At 42.2% G+C, this 19,707-nt stretch overlaps 2 long non-coding RNA genes across 2 annotated transcripts; one reads left to right on the plus strand and one right to left on the minus strand.

Moving 5' to 3' along the window:
* Positions 1-2,824: 2,824 nt before the first annotated feature.
* On the plus strand, positions 2,825-17,534 carry LOC122460938. Its single transcript, XR_006282578.1, has 3 exons — positions 2,825-4,472; positions 11,040-11,044; positions 17,522-17,534. It is a non-coding gene; the product is annotated as an uncharacterized LOC122460938 (long non-coding RNA).
* Positions 4,100-9,677, minus strand: LOC122460939. The gene is made up of 3 exons (XR_006282579.1): positions 9,521-9,677; positions 5,912-6,056; positions 4,100-4,232 (listed from the first exon to the last, which is right to left on the minus strand). It is a non-coding gene; the product is annotated as an uncharacterized LOC122460939 (long non-coding RNA).
* Positions 17,535-19,707: the final 2,173 nt, after the last annotated feature.

Consider the following 19,707-nt stretch of genomic DNA (forward strand, 5'->3'; position numbering starts at 1 on the left):
TCTCCATATCTCACAAACTATTTGGAAAGCAGCACAGTAGGGTTACCATGTGTGAACATTCAAAATAAATAAATAAAGACACTCCATGGGGGGGATTTGCTTGCGCCCCCTTGCCCCACCCTAACTCCACCCCTTCCCCGCCCCCATTCCAATCCCTTCCCCAAAGTCCCCGCCCCAACTCTGCCTCCTCCCCACCCCATTGGACCTCTTCCTCAAATCCCCGCCCCGGCCCCGCCTCCTCCCCTGAGTGCATCACGTTCCCCCCTCCTTTCCCCTCCCTCCCAGCCACGCGAAACAGCTGTTTTGCAGCACAAGTGCTGGGAGCTAGGAGGAAAAAGCAGGCACTCTCTTGAGTGATCAACATTCACTCTCTTCCTTGAATGATCAACTCTTCTTTGGGGAAAAATAATAATGGCAAAATTCTGGACGTTTTTAGATATTTAAAAATTCTTCCTGGACAGCGATTTAAGAACTAAAAAGCCGGACAGGTCCGGGAGAATACGGATGTATGGTAACCCTACAGCACAACAACATTCAACATGAATTTAGAAAACAAACAAACAAAAAAGCATCTTTTCCCTCATAACAACATTGTATTTATGTGCGCTCATGCTGATAACCCTCCAAAACACCTTAAAACTACAAGGGTTAAATGGCAGTGTGGTTTCAGACAAAATCTACAGTATGACAGTGTAAAGCATGTCATAATAAAAATAAAACACACTTCCCAAGCAAAAAATGTCCCTACATCCATAAATAAACCCTTATCAACACACACACCAGAAGTGAAATAAAAGTGTCTTCCTCCATGCCATGAAAGACCTCAGCTCACAGATGAGCTCTGGCATAAAGCTAAGATGAGCATTCCAAAGCTGTATGTGCTCTGCCTTCTGCCCTCTGGAGAATATATCATGGGATCATCAGCAAGTCTAGCCTCACTGACTTTAGGTGCCATGCTGGGAGTTAGAACAGCAAACATTCCCGCAGATGCACTGATCCTAGATAATAGGTTTTTTGTTTTTAAACAACAGCTTTAGGCTATGATCCTACAAAGACTTATGCACATGCTTAACCTTACAGGTCTACTTGTGTGCATGAAGTTAAGTACATGCATGTGGCTTTGTAGGACTTTGAAGTGCACTCACCTAACTAGAGACCACCAAGCTGCTCATAAAGCACTGGCATAATTAGTCCTTAGAGACATCAGAAAGTTATGCTGCATTAGCTGCGGCCTATGTGTAGCTTTCAAGGGAAAGCCCAACCAGAGTGCTGTTCAGTAACTGAGCCCAGAGATCACAAAAGATTGGGACTTTTTAATATTTCTGGGGTTGAAAAAAATAGTCATTCTGACTTGTATGAGTGGCTCATGCTAAAAAATTGCTTCCAAATTGGAAAGTATATTTCTCTTCCTAAGCAAAACACACTAACAAAGGGCCTAGTGCTTTGCAATTGAAGTAATGGGAGCTTTGTTTGAGCAAAAATTGCAGAATCTGACCCAAAGAGAAAAGCTATAGGTTAGATGCATCAGGTACTTCCCTGATATACAAGTGTTACGCCAACAGACCCTGTTCATCAGCGGGTGGAATTGAACCTGGGACCTCTGGAGCTTAGTGCATGAGCATCTACAGCATAAGCTAAAAGCAAACTGGCTCTTAATTGAAGCTGTAGAATGGACTCATTTAATTTTCTGTCTCTAAGTCATCTTGGTGCCACTGGAGGGGACAGAACACCATACCCAGGAGGTGTGTGGGTTACACAAGCATCTAGTACCCTTTATAAATTGCAACATTAAGGTCCTGATCCTGCAAACACTTAGGCACATGAATAACTCTACCCAAGTGAGCAGATCTATTGACTTCACTGTGGACCTTTCATCTGAATTGTTATTCATGTACACAAGTGAAAAATCCCACTCTGTTATGAACACAGACAAATCTTCAGCAGCTGAAACAGTGCCTCTCAATGAACTACAACAGTCAACCCTCAGCAGTACATAACAATTAATATTGTGGTTACTACGTATGTGAGGAAAATTGCAGATGCTGTGGCATTCTGATCCATTTTGAATGAGTTCACTCAGCCTTCCTCTAACTGCAAGAAGATCTATTTCATCATATGTACATAATATGGCACATTTAGGAAAGAGTTGATGGAGTAAAAAGATCAAGGAAGCGTTGGAACATGCTGAAGAAAAAGAAGCAGCTAGAAAACAAATGGTTAAAGCATTTGTTAGCAATAAGGATTAAATATGGTGAAAGAGAATTCTCAGCCTTGGTACCCAGTAGGGGAGCCTCGCTGGTGCCTGGATAAGCAGGGAAAAGCCTTGTACACAGACCTTGATATCGCCTCACTAAAGCCATGTTTGCAGTGAAGGACATTGATAGAGATTTAAAAGAAAGGAAAAAAAAAAAGCACAAGGGGAAAAAATATAGTGCAACTTTCCAGAACGAGAAGTTCTCTCCCAGGTTTACATTTTCCAAGCCATTGACGTATGTGAAAGAAAAAACAAGCGATAACTTCTCATCCTCACTGCACATTTCAGGCCATCACTTCTAATCATCCCTTTTGTCAGTTGCACTCCCTTACATACCTCCCCTGGCCCACAAGTGATCTTTTCCAAGTTTTCAGCGCTTTTACTGAGCAATGCTTTTGTGCACCCAACCTGCAGGTGCACCCGAGTCCTTGGCAAGGGGCAAGCTGATTATCACTTATGAAAACAGCTACTCTGTATTGTCCATACTTCTTCAAGGTCTTGAGCAAAGCATAAATGCTGATGAAAAAGAAGCTGATGCAGGCAGAGCTTCAGATGGCTAATCAGGTAAGTCTTATTTGTTGTTTGCAGAGAAGGCTTTACAGTACTTTGCAGTTTACATACAATGTTTTTTTCTAACTCTCTTACCTTTGTGATACTGATCTAATGGCTTTATAAAAAAAATAAAACAAAACTTTAGCATTGTGCAATAATTCTGACTTCATGCTAATCAGAATGTTATCTTGTTAATTACCTGACATTCATCTTTAGATGATTTGTGGATAAATTATTGTTATTGACTTTTTCCTTCTGCAGACTCCATATCCTATTTGTTTTTAAAGATAGCTAACTTAAATTGATTAATTTTCTATATACTGAATACTGTTAAAACAATATTGATGCTTGATATATTTAGTCATAACTTTCTTATGTTTTAACCACTGTTCTAACCTGTATCCACTGGGGGATATTTCAAGAAAACAGATACTGTTTCAAGGGTAATTACTGATTTCTATTCTCATTAACATATATGTTTACACTTTAGGTTTCCTTGCCAACTGTTGGATTTCTTTTGATTCTGCTCGTTGTTCCTTTTTCCTATGCATATACTTCTTTGAGAATTGGAACTAAAGAGGCATAGGGCATGGGAAAATGGGGCGACTGAGGTACTCCACCACACACTCATTCTACAAAGCATCATTGGGAGGCATGTGGGGGAAAAAAATGAAAGCATAGTAAGTACCTGGTATAAACAAACAGGTTAATTGTGAAATTCTAAGGGTAGAAAAATGCTTATTAATAGTAATTTTTAGGAATTTGTATAATATTTACTCAATTACAATAGCTGAATGTTTGTCTCATGTTAATACATTTATTTAAATTTCTTGTCATGGGAGTAATAATATTTAGCACACCCCATTTATTCAATTACAAGAATCAATATGAATCTGTTAGAGGTTCCTTCTTAAAGAAATGCATTGCTTAGGGTTCACTCCTGTAATCCTTACTCAAGCAAAGCTGCCATTAAATTAATGGGAGTTTTGCTGGAATAAGACTGCAAAAGTGGGCACTTTGGGTCCAATCCAAAGCCTACTGAAATCAGTGAGATTCTTTTTATTGAGTTCAATGAACCTGAACCAGTCATGCCACTGTTATGAATGTTGGTGATCTTTAATGGGACTACTCATGGGAATAAGGATCACAGGGTTCTTAGGGTCCGATCCTGCAAAATGCCCAGTGCCTCTTGTATGGTGCTGAGAACACACAGCTCCCACTGAAGTCATCTTGCAGGATCAGGCCACTAGTCTGAAAGAAGTAAAGAAAGATAAAACTCACTTTTTCCTTTGTTTCATCCACAGGTATTTGGGAAGTGCAACCTGTAACCCGACTCCAGTATTTCACTCAGAAGGAAAATAGCCATTCATTGCAGTGCTTTTATGTCCGTTTAATTTTATTTAGTCTTGATACAGATATGTGTTTTCTGGAAAAAGGGTTCATAGAAAATGAAATAAATTTGAATGATATGTACCACAAGTGAAATGGAAATCTAATATTTTAATCATAAATCAGAAGTTTGCCTAATACTGTATCACAAATTCTAATACGCTACTTTGTTTATTGCTACATGTTTATATAAAACAGGGCCATGTCATATTACATGGCATTCAATTTCTAACATATACTGTTATTATGCCACACAATACAGGCTAATTTAAACTAAGTCAGTATAGAGATACAAACCCATACTTTCCATTGCCTTTAGCATGTAGAGTTTTGGAGAACTTTCATTTTACTTATGAATCATTCTTTTCCATATATTAAAGGGTAATAAAAATATTCTACCCATAGGTCTGTGTATTATTCCTTTATTTCATATTGAGGCTGGGTGGAGGGGAGAGTCAGAGGTAATTTAAACAGTATTATTTTAGTAACAATGCATTTTCTTAAATATTTGCAAGATGCTTGAAGGATGTTTAAATGGAATAAAATAATTGAATTGTGTTTTTCATAACACTTTAATTAAACTAAAATGCATCACCACAATTAAAGAACAAAAGGGAAAACAAATCTGGAATGCAAAACAAATGAAAATAAAAACAAACAATCTTGTTGCCAAGAAGGGAAACTCCACACAACTTATGGGCTACTCAAATCCTGAGGAGATTTTGTATTAGAAATCAAAATATAAAAATGCAATTAAATAGACTATGGAATTGGTAGGATGCTTGTAGAAAGCTCCCTCATGCAAGAACTATTATATATTTTTATATCCAAAGTGCATCCCATCAGGGTGCTCAGAGACGCATGTACAATATGATTAAAACAACACACACAAAATACAATTAAACCCATAGTTTAAATGAACACCATCTTAAAAGTCAAAATGAATCAGACATGGGGAGGTGGGAACTGTTAGCCCATTAAAGGATATAGAGACAAAAGTGTGGTGGAGGGACTACTAATATATATGGGGCCCAAGAGCAGTCATACTAAAAATGTTTGTAAGGGGGGAGAAGATTAAAGGGAGAAGATTAAAGCTGGAGTGTGAAGCACTGAGGTGCATGTGAACAGGGAGAGAAATCCAAACCTTGGGGCCAAAACCAGGAATGGTCTCTCTTTTCTTTTGAAATTCAGATCGACAGCTTTCAAAAAAAGCAAATTAGAACTGCTGAGATTTTTGTAATACTTTGAAAATCAAGAAACCAATGTAATGTACACCCTGCAGCAAAAAATAAACATGCTTAACTCACTGACTATTTTATGGGGTCATCAATGCAGAGGAGTTCAGTTTATTCATTGAAAGGCATTTATTCTGCTAGGAAATAAGAGGTAGAGTGTAAGGGGCCCAGTCCTGAGAGGAGCCAAGTATTCCCAACACAGTGTCAGTGGAAGCTATGACTGCTCAGCATCTCATAGGATCAGGCCTTTGAGGCTAATGAAATCATTAAATGGGCTGGTATCTAAGAATACAGGGTGGAATTTTCAAAACTACCTCAGTGACTTAGGAGTACAAGTTTCATTGAAAGTCATTTAGGCGCTATTGAAAATCCCTCCATTTGTGTCAGTCTAACTCCCACCATTCCAAATATCATTGACTAGCATTCCAGTCATGTGGCCAAAATTAACCTTTACAAGCCATTACATATTCCTATGCTTAACTGCTTTGCTGGATAGGGGCCTGAGTAGGAAGAGAGAGGAGCTGAATGTAGTGGCTGGAGAAGGAGGTAGGTGCAAGAAGCTACAGCAAAATTCCCTGTCTCTTCATGACATTACTAAATCCAAACTTTACTCCAGCTAAGCAACACTAATTTAAAACAAACAACAACAAAAACAAAACATTGTTAATAGGGTTAATGCAAGAGTTAAACTAATCTGTTTTTGCCAAGTGAAATGGATGCTTTTCTATTGGTATTAGTAGGGGCGGTGGGGATGAGAAAATTCAGCCAAATTGGGGGAGGGGGGTGCAAGAACTTCTTAGTGAACCCCTTCCCTCCTCCCATCTCCAGAAAGACTGGGATTAAGGGAAAATGATAAACGAATGTGAGGACTACAACATGCATAGACACATATGCTGCTTAGCCAAATATTTGAACACACATTAAGGCAATATTAAGGGTGTGACTGAAAAATACAAAGGAAAGAAAATTCAGTATTAAGTCTTTTACGGTCCTATTATGCTTCAGCACTGCAGAGTTCAGAGTGCGGAAATACTTTAGCACAATGACCTGACTTAAAGATGAAGTGGAAGCCTTTAGCAAAATTCCTTTGCAAGACTGCACTCATAGAGTTCATTTAATTTGTCATTTTTAAGGGCAATTGTTAGGGAATGGAAAGATTTTTATGATGCCCACTTCTATAAATACAAGACACTGATCACCTGCATCACAGCCAGTTACTGGAGTTTAAGATGCCATGCAATTCACTGAATGCATCCGATGAAGTGAGCTGTAGTTCATGAAAACTTATGCTCAAATAAATTTGTTAGTCTCTAAGGTGCCACAAGTACTCCTTTTCTTTATGCAATGTATGTTATCTCCATCTGCATTACCATGTACTCTGTGGAATCATTAATCTCCAAGCAACAGATCAGAGCCATTCAAAGATTTTATCTTAGACCCAGAAAAAAGAAAGGAAGAAAGAAGCAGAAAGAACCACTCTTGAGCTGCACAGAGGGAAAAACTGTTCTATTACATAACTTCAATTCCTGAAACATGCCTGAGCATGCCTGTCCCTGTAAACCCTATAATCAGATTGTTTCTTGGGCCTCTCAATCCCAAAGAGCACTTTGCACAAGCCTCTCTGTCATACAGTATTACTGGGTGAAGAAAGAGCTGGGGAAATTTTCTTCCACTACAACCCCCTTTCCAAAGCTTCCTCTAATTTGTCAAGGAGCTCTAATTGCTCTAATGATCTAAATGATCAACAATTACTCACTCCTGTTTTGTCCATTAGGGGAACAAGGGAGTAAAAAAAAAAAATCTCCTGTATTTTAAGTTTACCACAAACAAAAAATAAATCAAAAGCTATGGTTTGGTTATGTTGAGGCAGGCCCCTTCTCCCCCCATACCCTAGCTAGAACCAGTCTGCTGCAATGTATTTCCTATTTTGGCTGTCCTAGCTGAAGTGACTCAGGCCTCTTCAGTCAGTTTTCTTCCTCTCACAGTGACTGACATGGGTTGCTTACATCAAGGAGGATTTTCCCCATCCTTCTGCACTTCCTCTCTATTCTCTTCTCTCAATTAATTGTCAGCTCTCTTCCTATTTTCCCTCTTGTAAATTTTATCCCCTACTTCTCCCCTTCCCTCCGGCCCAGTCTCCCTAATTCTCATCACCACGTCCTCAAGGTATTTTTCTCTTCCTCCCTGGAATCTGCTGCTTTTTGGTTGGGGGTGGGGCAATTCTTACAGGTCTCTCCTGTGAGTAGTACTTACTCACGTAGGTGGAACCATCAGTGTCAGGTTTCTTATTCCCTTTGCCAAAAGATGTCATTTTACCCACCTACATCCCCTTCCACCCAAAAAGGGAAAGTAAAGGGGAGAAAAGTGGAAGCAATGCTTTGTGAACAGCACTCATCTTGATTATATGCTGCTATTTTTTAAATAGCTATGAGCCAGATCCAACAAATCTTTATTTATGCATTTGACATTACTCACAAGCAGCGATGAGCTGGAGCCGGTTCTTACCGGTTTGCGCAAACCGGTTGTTAAATTTAGAAGTCAGTTTAAAACCGGTTGTTAAAGGGTTGTGCAAACTCTGGCCCGCGGGACCATCCTGTCTGGCCTGCCTGAGCTCCCGTCTGGGGAGGTTCCCCTTGAGAATCCTTTTTTACTCACCCGGCGGCGCTCCGAGTCTTCGGCAGTAAGCCCCTCACTCGCTCCGGGTCTTCGGCAGCACTTTATCGGCACGTCCTTCACTCACTCCAGGTCTTCAGCGGCACTTCAGGGGCACATCCCTCAGTGCGGCCGAAGACCTGGAGCTAGTGAAGGAACCGGTTCTTCAGATTTTGGCAGCTCATCACTGCTCACAAGAGTAATCCCATTGATTCCCCAAGATTGCTTTCTTTGCTTACACTTTTCCTAAAACCAATTGTAAAGGTTATGCTCATTCAGACCCCAAGTCAAAAGAACATGTGAGCAGGTGCTTAATTTTAAACACTGAATCAGGACCTCATAAAATGAACAGAAACAATAGCATATGAAAAATCATAAGTAAAAAATTAACCAGCACAGCCTGAATTTCAGGTGCCCGGCACTCATAGTCAACTGCTCACAGTCAAAACTACACAGCAATAATTTTTCATAAAAACTATGCAATTCTAAATAATGAATAATTTTCAAAAATTGAAAGTTACTTGCAATTCACAAAAGCAAGAGACATTCAATTTACCTAATAAATCATTCACTATAATTATGCACTCAGCTTTGATTTCCTTACACCCCAAAGTTTTGAATGTCTGGTCCCTTCCAGTCTTATTCTTCTATGATTCTATGTCCTGTTAAACAATCTTGTGGAGAAAAAGTAATTTGCATTGGGTTTCGAGATTACAAACCAGGGTGTTTCTAGAATTTTGCACATAATCTTATTTTTTGAATACTTTTTCATAATAAAATATGAAAAAGTAACAGGTCATGATTTCCCCACATTACTACACTAGTATCAGGGCTTAGTTTTGATACCCAATATGGATGTAACAGCAACGAGGAATGAACACAGTTTGAGTCATAATCTCACTCTGTGGGACATTTTTCAGAAACAAGATATAAGAAATGGAAATTCATAATAACAACATAAGCTGCCATGCTACAATAAAATGTAGGCTAGGTCAAGCATATATAAACAAAAATCATTTTCAGAGTTAAATCTGAACTATGGTCTCCCAATAGATAGGCCCCTACTTTAAATGACAAAGGTATTTTTCATAATCATTTTTCTCATTATTTATAAATAACCCTCTTGAAAACTTTAAAAGGAAACTTGATCCCTGACTGACAGAAATGTTCCTGCTGTCAGATGCATTCACACTGCTTTGTGATGTGGGCAGTTTGCTCACTCTGAGCTCTACATTTTGCTGGTGATTGTATTTATATTTTGTTTAGAAAACACAGTACTGAAATATTTGTTTTGAACCATGACCCCTCCTGTCTTACCAGTATCAATCTTCACAGTACAACCAAAATACAACTAAGTGTTACCAGACCCTGAAATGTCAGGCATCTTAAATCTAATTGTTAAGACTTGTATATATTCCCATTTTGTAACTGTACTTACTTTCACTTGATTTTTCTTACTGTAGATTATCCTAAATTCCGCCTTAATAAATCAAGCAGACTAGTGGCGTTTGCTAGTTCAAGGCCTTCAGCTAATCTTCAGTCCAACTTTCACTCTTATAGATGGAGTTTCTCCCCTTTGAGCACCAGGGACACGATGAGACCATTATCTTTCTAAAAGAAAAGAGAGGTCATTCATAACAAGGTTTGGGACTGATGTTTTGTATTACAATTGCTGGAATGCAGTTAATGTCACTGTGTACTTGTGAAATAGCTCCCCTGTAAAAGCATTTTAAGGTATGTAATTAAGAAAATATTAAAATCTATTTTCCAAACCATTATATCTCTTCTAAACCTAACTTTGTTACATGAATCCACATTCTTTTATTAATACTTTTTTTGTTTAATTGGAATATATTTTATGATCATGCATGAATGCCCATTATTAGCTTACATTTATATAGAATATTTTATTGCACGATATTTTTACAAACTTTATTCCCGATTTGGCAATCAGATCTATGTGAGCAAATCATTGCACCCACATGCTGCCCAGTGGAAACCAGTGGGTGAAATCCACTCCATCCACACAGAGCCCAAGCATTTGGCCTCTAGGCAAGTGGAAGAGATACCACCTCACAACCCAAGGCCAATGTGCAAGGCTACTACACCAGCCACAGCCACTCTGCTCAAGTCACTTGAGGATTGTGTCACCTGGGCCATCCCCACTGCGGCCTTCTCTCCAGCCCACGTATTCTCCTAACATTCATCTTCCTCTGTACAATCTATACAGGGGCTTAAGTAGAGTGGAGAGTCTTACTCTGATCCTGCAGACCACAACAAACAAATCTCAACCCACATGAATGTCCGTAACCGCCAGAGACCCAGGATATTCTTGTCCAAACAAGAGCATTAGCTATGTATTATTTGCACATGTTAAAAAACAAACAAACAAAAAAAACCCTTCAGTAGTCCAATCAGGAAGCAGAAACAAGTCCATATGACTTAGGTGATGACCAATCACAAAAAGCAAATAACCAAAGTAATCAATTCAAGAGCAACCTATAAGGTGAAAAGGGTCATCCTATGCTGTTTAGAACACACATTTGAATAATTAATACATTTCATAACACAAAACTGTTTCACAAACCATCTTCCAAACAAAAAAAGAACTAAAATAGTGCCTGCCATATTTTGAAATTCAAACAATTCTAAATAATATAGCAGTAATTATATATAGCTACAAAATTATCTGGAGCTTTGGACATTCGGCTGACACCATGAAAAAAACCTAGCAGCATAATTTTTGATGCTCCATGAATATTTCTGGATTTCAACAACAAAAAAACAAACAAACAAAAAACCAACCAACCAAACTCAGATACCAAAGCTTGACAAGTCCATTTACAAGACAGAATGCTAAGAAATATAATTTAGTGTTTAATTTTAATGTCAAATATTTTAAATGCAAAATAAAGAGTAGCAGCCATGTTAGTCTGTATCCACAAAAAGAAAAGGAGGACTTGTGGCACCTTAGAGACTAACACATTTATTTGAGCATAAGCTTTCGTGAGCTACAGCTCACTTCATCAGATGCATTCAGTGGAAAATACAGTGGGGAGATTTATATACACAGAGAACATGAAACAATGGGTGTTACCATACACATTGTAAGGAGAGTGATCAGGTAAGGTGAGCTATTACCAGCAGGAGAGCGAGGGGAAAAAAACCTTTTGTTGTGATAATCAAGGTGGGCTATTTCCAGCAGTTGACAAGAATGTCTGAGGAATAGTGTGTGTGGGTGTGTGTGTGTGGGGGGGGGGGGGAAATAAACATGGGGAAATAGTTTTACTTTGTGTAATGACCCATCCATTCCCAGTCTTTATTCAATGTACATGTCAGAGGGGCATTGCTTGCATATATCACATTGGTAGATGTGCAGGTGAATGACCCTCTGATAATGTGGCTGATGTGATTAGGTCCTATGATGGTGTTCCCTGAATAGATATGTGGACACAGTTGGCAACGGCTTTGTTGCAAGGATAGGTTCCTGGGTTAGCGTTTCTATTGTGTGGTGTGTGGGTGCTGGTGAGTATTTGCTTCAGGTTGCGGGGCTGTCTGTAAGCAAGGACTGGCCTGTCTCCCAAGATCTGTGAGAGTGATGGGTCGTCCTTCAGGATAGTTTGTAGATCCCTGATGATGCGTTGGAGAGGTTTTAGTTGGGGGCTGAAGGTGACGGCTAGTGGCGTTCTGTTATTTTCTTTGTTGGGCCTGTCCTGTAGTAGGTGACTTCTGGATACTCTTCTGGCTCTGTCAATCTGTTTCTTCACTTCAGTAGGTGGGTATTGTAGTTTTAAGAACGCTTGATAGAGATCTTGTAGGTGTTTGTCTCTGTCTGAGGTGTTGGAGCAAATGTGGTTGTATCTTAGAAATTGGCTGTAGACAATAGATCGTGTGGTGTGGTCTGGATGAAAGCTGGAGGTATGTAGGTAAGTATAGCGGTCAGCAGGTTTCCAGTATAGGGTGGTGTCATGTGACCATCGCTTATTAGCAATGTAGTGTCCAGGAAGTGGATCTCTTGTGTGGACTGGTCCAGGCTGAGGTTGATGGTGGGATGGAAATTGTTGAAATCATCTGTCCACATATCTATTCAGGGGACACCATCATAGGACCTAATCACATCAGCCACAGTATCAGAGGCTCGTTCACCTGCGCATCTACCAATGTGATATATGCCATCATGTGCCAGCAATGCCCCTCTGCCATATACATTGGCCAAACCGGACAATCTCTACACAAAAGAATAAATGGACACAAATCAGAAGTCAAGAATTATAACATTCAAAAACCAGTCAGAGTACACTTCAGTCTCCCTGGTCGCTCAATTACAGACCAAAAGACTACAACAAAAAAACTTTAAAAAACAGACTCCAATGAGAGACTGCTGAATTGGAATTAATTTGCAAACTGGACACCATTAAATTAGGCTTGAATAAAGACTGGGAGTAGATGGGTCATTACACAAAGTAAAACTATTTCCCCATGCTTATTTTCCCCCTACTGTTACTCACACCTTCTTGTCAACTGTTGGAAATGGGCCATCATGATTATCACTACAAAAGTTTTTTTCTCCTGATGATAATAGCCCACCTTAACTGATTACTCTCATTATTGTTGGTATGGCAACACCCGTTTTTTCATGTTCTCTCTGTGTGTATATCTATCCATCTATCTTCTTTCTGTATTTTCCACTGCATGCATCCAATGCAGTCGGTTTTAGCCCATGAAAGCTTACGCTCAAATAAATTTGTTAGTCTCTAAGGTGCCACAAGTACTCCTTTTCTTTTTGCTGATACAGACTAACACGGCTACCACTCTGAAACTTGATTTTAATGGTGTTTCACTTCTCAAAAACAGTGTTTAACTGTTTAATTGAATACAAGCTTTCTCCTTTTAGCACATTTTCACAGTTGTAAACAAATTTCTTCTAAGTGTGCCTGTACTAGTTTTCATATAACTGGGATGAAAGGCAATTATAACTCCTCTAACTCTTTTTCAATTATGCCAGGAGCACTTTAAAAAAATCTGACATGCAATACCAGTAGAAGCCAGCCTATACCAACCACATCACAGAGCTCAGTCCTTTATTTTCTTAGGATATACTGGGCACATTCCTCTTCTGGGGAAGGAGGAGGCTTGCTGTTCTCTGTAATTACTCTCTCTCTCTCTCTCTGACCCAGGAGGGGCAGTGATAGACTCACTCCAAAGAAGAGAATAAAGGGAAAAGTGGAGAGATCCCAGAGGAGCTCCCAAAACATTCATATCTTAATTAACATTCAGTATTCTTCAAGTTAAATGAACAGGACAAACTGCATGCACTGTACAGCCAATTCACTCAAAACATTACTCACTTTGCGCTGGTGTAAACAATGAGCCAGGCCTTGTAATTCTAACAATTGCATTTATGTAGGAAATATCCCATGCAAAAATAACATATCATGGCCAAGATTTTCAACTGGGGCAGCATAAAGTCAAGCACCATGGCCAAATTAAAGAATTTTGGAGCCCTGTGCATTATGGAGATTGCCCCCTCTCCCTGCTTCCTTAGGGTGAGCGGCCCTGGATGGGAGGTTGGGCCCTGCCTGCAGTGTGGGTAGCCCCTGTGGGATGAGGGTTGGGTTCTGCATCCAGAATGAGGAGGCCTGGAGGGTGAGGTTGAAAAGTGAGCCTGCTCCTTGCCCTGGCCTGTTGGCTGTCCCCCCCAGCATTCAGGCAGGGCAAAACTTCAGTGTACTGCCCCCACCACCAACTCAAATTTGGCTCAGCCACTCCTCCAGCAAACCTACTGAGGGGCCAAGTCTGTTCAGGCAGGGAGTGGGGCTGATCCAAAGTGCCAATTAAGGCAGATACCATGGAAGTGCACCCATTCTGGGCCTGATATCAGGGTATATGTGTTAACCAGGTCGAGAGTTAGCCCCTCCACACAGACCCGGAGGTGCAGCAGGTATCCTGGCATGGCCTTGGCAGCCCCCAGCACCTTGGGCTCTAGGTCTGAGGAAAACAGGGTGGCTATCCCTCACCCGAAAACCTCAGTGAGGTGGTTGAAGTACATCCCATCTCTCCTTTTCAGCCTCCAGCTGGCTTTGGTAGCTGGATTGATGAAAGTCTCCTGCAAGAAGATCACAGAGTACCTGGCACCTGTGGAAACTCACCCTACAGCCTCTGATGTGAAGTGATGCAAAGGTGGTGGGTTTCATCTGAGAGGTAGAGGATCCTCATGGCCAGGAGTGGCACCTGCCCCCACTGTGCCACGCAGCAATCCATGGTTGATTTGATCCCAAAGGTGATCAGGGAATCGTGGAAGCTGCGGGCCCACTGGTAGACTGTGGCCCATCGTCCTGTTTCCTGCTCCTCTTGCCTTTCCCCATCAAGGCCCTCACAGCTTGGAGAATGAAACTGAAATCCCCTCACTGCTGAAGAGCAAACTGCACCTTCCCCTGGAGCCACATGTGTCTGTAGGGTTACCAGACAGCAAATGTGAAACATCAGGATGGGGGTGGGAGCGTAATAGGAGCCTATATAAGAAAAAGACCCCAAATCAGGACTGTCCCTGTAAAATCGGGACATCTGGTCACCCTATGTGTCTTCCAGGAACTGGCGCGGCTCATCCCACAAAGTGTCTGAGGCAGAGAGCTCTGTAGCCTCCTCAATCAAGCCCAGAGACTCCTAGCTGTGCTCCATCTGGGTCCCCTTAGCACCTCTGCAGCCTAAGGGCAAGGACATGCTGGGACACATGTCCCTGCCCAGGTGCCTGTTCAGGGCAGGGCTGCAGGCTAATTCACTCATGTGCTAATAGAAACCAAAGGAATGTCAAAAGGTATTGTAGTGTAATCAGGCCAATTCACTTGTGGGTTAGTTTTGTTCAAAGGAAATGTTAATGGTATTGTCTTCACTGATCTATAACCTGTTGGTTGCTATCGCATTACATTTTGTATATCCCTGTAACTAGTTAACCCTAGATCAAAAGTGTGTGGTAGTGTTAAGATGAGAATGTACTAGATGTGTAAACTTCATGAAAACTAATGAAGGATTGTTATTTGCAATTACATTACCTTTTACATTGTGTATGTCCTTGTAATTAAATTATCCATCAAAGGGGAATGGTACCTTGGAAATGTAAATGAAGAAGAGTGCTAACTTCAAAGCAAGGGTCCTTGTGTTCGACAATGGGAATTCACAGACTCAGTCTGCATTTCCTATTCATCAAACCCAGGTGGTTAAAGACAGTGTTCAGATTATTTTCTAGAGAAGCTATAAAATAGATTTCAAGGGATGATCCCGTATCTCTCTGACTGTTTGGACTCTTACAGGGAAGATACCAAATGCAAAGTGGAACTCCCCAGAAACATCGAGGTTCCCTGAAAAGACTTTTGGGAAACTAGCAGTGTATTACATCAACCACTATGATTTTGGACTTACAAACTTTGACTCACCCGTTATTATATTTTACCTGCTTTAACCTCTCAATAAGTCTCATTCTTAGCTAACTAACCTATAGTTACTAACAAATTTATTAGAGCATAAGCTTTCGTGAGCTTCAGCTCATCCGATGAAGTGAGCTGTAGCTCACGAAAGCTTATGCTCTAATAAATTTGTTAGTCTCTAAGGTGCCACAAGTACTCCTTTTCTTTTTGCGAATACAGACTAACACGGCTGCTACTCTGTAACCTATAGTTAGTTTACGATAGAACTGGCTGGCAGCACTGTCTTTGGTGTGAGATCCAGAGTACCAAGTGATATGGGGTAAGTGACTGATCCTTTGGGACTGGGAGTAACTTGATGTGGTGTAATTTTGTGTTTCAGTAACCTTTTTAATCACAAAGTTCAGTTTGTCTGGTTGACAGTGTCTGGAGTGCCTAAGAGAACTGTCTGGGACTCCATGGTAAGACTGATACTGTATAGTGATCCAGGAGTGCACAATTGTTACTGGCTTGGTGGAATCTAATTATAGAATATACCACCAGTCTGGGGGTGCCTGCCCTGTTTTCTGACAGGCTGACCTAATATTGGCACTCACAGTTGTGAGTCAGTCAAGACAGCATGACTATGCATACCCCTACCTCAGTGGTAACTGAACCTTGAATAGCATCACCCACTCCTCATTGTCCACCTGAGCTCCCAACACAGGAGCGGCAGAGGGAGTACATCAGCCCTGAATGGAGCAAGGAAAGGGAATACAAAAACCACCTCCCAAGGATCACCACCTGAGAAAGGAAAGAGGACAACCTCAGGGGAAGCCACAGCCTGGGAGGTGGAAGGGGAGGGTTCAGCAGTGGATAAAGATCCCTGGCAGCTGAGCCACCAGGGTGCAGCACCACTTCACTTGGCACAGAGGTAATTTGGGCAGATGCAGGGAGCTCCTCTCTGACACTGGGCCTGGGCGCCAGGAAGGGTTTGACATTTGCAATCTTGGCATCAGATTGAAGACTGAGTCAGGGCCCCTCAGCAGCTCTGGGAGCCACTGTCCTATCTTGGAAGGTCGGGGCACATGCCCTGGAAGGCTCTGACCGTGGCTGTTCAGCACCGGCCATTGCTGGAACCAGCTTGGTGGCCACAAGCTGGGTAGGTGGAAAAGGGAGGTGATACCCCAGGAATGAGAGCAGGGGCAGCACCCCAGGCAGTAAGCTGGGGAAGGAGGAGGTGATGCCATGATGGATTCAGCATCCAGTCCGAGGCCCTCAGGCAAAGGGGTGTTCTCCCCCTGGGTTACAGGGGCAAGGGCCCCGCTCTCCTCAATGTTCATTCAGACACCCCACCTGCCAGAATGGGGAGACAGATGGTAGAAAGGTGGGGGAGGGCCTCCCTCTAATGCTTCTTCCAGGAGGGCTCCAGAAGGGGACAGCATTGGCCCCCTCTGCTGCCACAGCCTCCTTGGCCAGTTCCACCCGTTAGACTTTCTTGGGGGCCATGGATTCAAGTCCAGCAGTGGCACCCCAGAGGTCTTATAGGAGGCCTCCTCCCCACCCTCAAGAGCAAGGTGCTAGGCCAGTGACTTAAGTTTATCAAGCTTTCCCCCATCACTAGTACCCAGACCTCTGTGGTGGTATTGTTGGAGGGCCAGCTGACAGGGGTAGATCCAGGGACAAAGGTGATAGGATTGGGGTTTAGGGGGGATGGAGATGGGGAAGCAGAGGGAGAGATGTTCTCTTCCTGAGATGGGCCCTCTCCCGAGCTCCTGGATGTCCTAGCTACCCCATCCTCCAGGGACCTCACCCGATAGCTGTTATCAGCAGCAGGGGCACACCCACTCAGCTGGGTGTGATGGGAGGCCACCCCGCCCAAGCGGGATCAATGGTTTGAGGGAGAAAACGGGCAGGTAGGGTTGCCAGCAGTGGCAGGGCCAGCACCCTTCCAAGCATCGGGGAGCCAATCATTCCTCCTTGCCAGGCTGAAGGACAGCCCCTTTGGATGTGCCCAAAGCCTTAGATTCATAGATTCATAGAAACTAAGGTCAGAAGGGACCATTCTGATCATCTAGTCCAACCTCCTGCACAGCGCAGGCCACAGAATCTCACCCACCCACTCCTATGAAAAACCTCACCCATGTCTGAGCTATTGAAGTCCTTAAATCATGGTTCAAAGACTTCAAGGAGCAGAGAAGCCTCCCTCAAGTCAACCATGCCCCATGCTACAGAGGAAGGCGAAAAACCTCCAGGGCCTCTCCAATCTGCCCTGGAGGAAAATTCCTTCCCAACCCCAAATATGGCAATCAGCTAAACCCTGAGCATATGGGCAAGATTCACCAGCCAGATACCCAGGAAAGAATTTTCTATAGTAACTCAGATCCCATCCATCTAATATCCCATCTCAGGGGATTTGGCCTATTTACCCTGAATATTTAAAGATCAATTACTTACCAAAATCCCATTATCCCATCATACTATCTCCTCCATAAACTTATCGAGTAGAATCTTAAAGCCAGATAGATCTTTTGCCCCCACTGCTTCCCTTGGAAGGCTATTCCAAAACTTCACTCCTCTGATGGTTAAAAACCTTCGTCTGATTTCAAGTCTAAACTTCCTGGTGGCCAGTTTATACCCATTTGTTCTTGTGTCCACACTGGTGCTGAGCTGAAATAATTCCTCTCCCTCTCCTGTATTTATCCCTCTGATATATTTATAGAGAGCAATCATATCTCCCCTCAACCTTCTTTTAGTTAGGCTAAACAAGCCAAGCTCCTTAAGTCTCCTTTCATAAGACAAGTTTTCCATTCCTCGGATCATCCTAGTAGCCCTTCTCTGTACCTGCTCCAGTTTGAATTCATCCTTTTTAAACATGGGAGACCAGAACTGCACACAGTATTCTAGGTGAGGTCTCACCAGTGCCTTGTATAACGGTACTAAAACCTCCTTATCCCTACTGGAAATGCCTCTCCTGATGCATCCTAAAACCGCATTAGCTTTTTTCACAGCCATATCACATTGGCAGCTCATAGTCATCCTATGATCAATCAATACTCCAAGGTCCTTCTCCTCTTCCGTTACTTCTAATTGATGCGTCCCCAACTTATAGCTAAAATTCTTGTTATTAATCCCTAAATGCATAACCTTACACTTCTCACTATTAAATTTCATCCTATTACTATTACTCCAGTTTACAAGGTAATCCAGATCCTCCTGTATAATATCCCGATCCTTCTCCGAATTGGCAATACCTCCCAGCTTTGTATCATCTGCAAACTTTATTAGCACACTCCCACTTTTTGGGCCAAGGTCAGTAATAAAAAGATTAAATAAGATTGGTCCCAAAACCGATCCCTGAGGAATTCCACTGGTAACCTCCCTCCAACCTGACAGTTCGCCTTTCAGTAGGACCCGTTGCAGTCTCCCCTTTAACCAATTCCTTATCCACCTTTTGATGGTCATATTGATCCCCATCTTCTCCAATTTAACTAATAATTCCCCATGTGGCACGGTATCAAATGCCTTACTGAAATCTAGGTAAATTAGATCCACTGCATTTCCTTTATCTAAAAAATCTGTTACTTTTTCAAAAAAGGAGATTAGGTTGGTTTGGCACAATCTACCTTTTGTAAAACCATGTTGTATTTTGTCCCATTTACCATTGACTTCAATGTCCTTAACTAATTTCTCCTTCAAAATTTTTTCCAGGACCTTGCATACTACAGATGTCAAACTAACTGGCCTGTAGTTACCCGGATCACTTTTTTTTCCTTGCAGAGGAAGCACAGAGTCTCTGTGAGTGGTGGACCTGACATAAGGCTCCCTAAGTGGCACCTGGAAGGACCTCTCTAAGCTCCCTCCACTATACAGCACCACTGGCAGCTGGATGATAACTTGCTGGAGGAACAAGAGGATATGACAGAGAGTAGGGTCCTTACAGCTCAGCAGGAGAGAGCTGATGGTTGGCATCAGCTTCCCCAAGGTGGAGAGGGGAAGCAGAAAGGCAGTTTTGGGAGGAAGGGCACTATGGAGTTGAGGACCACCAATACACCCAGGTCCTCCAGGTGTTCAAGAGGGGATGCCCACTTCCATCACCTCTGATCCCAGGAAGAAGACAACCTTCCCATACAGCTTGGAAGCTGCCACAATGGCCAAGGACCCCACCACCTGGACCCAGAGCTGCATGTAGGTTTTGACACAGAGCAAGGCGGCCAACAGGACCCTG

The sequence above is a fragment of the Dermochelys coriacea genome, chromosome 7 (assembly GCF_009764565.3).
Source record: "Dermochelys coriacea isolate rDerCor1 chromosome 7, rDerCor1.pri.v4, whole genome shotgun sequence".
NCBI lineage: Eukaryota > Metazoa > Chordata > Testudines > Dermochelyidae > Dermochelys > Dermochelys coriacea.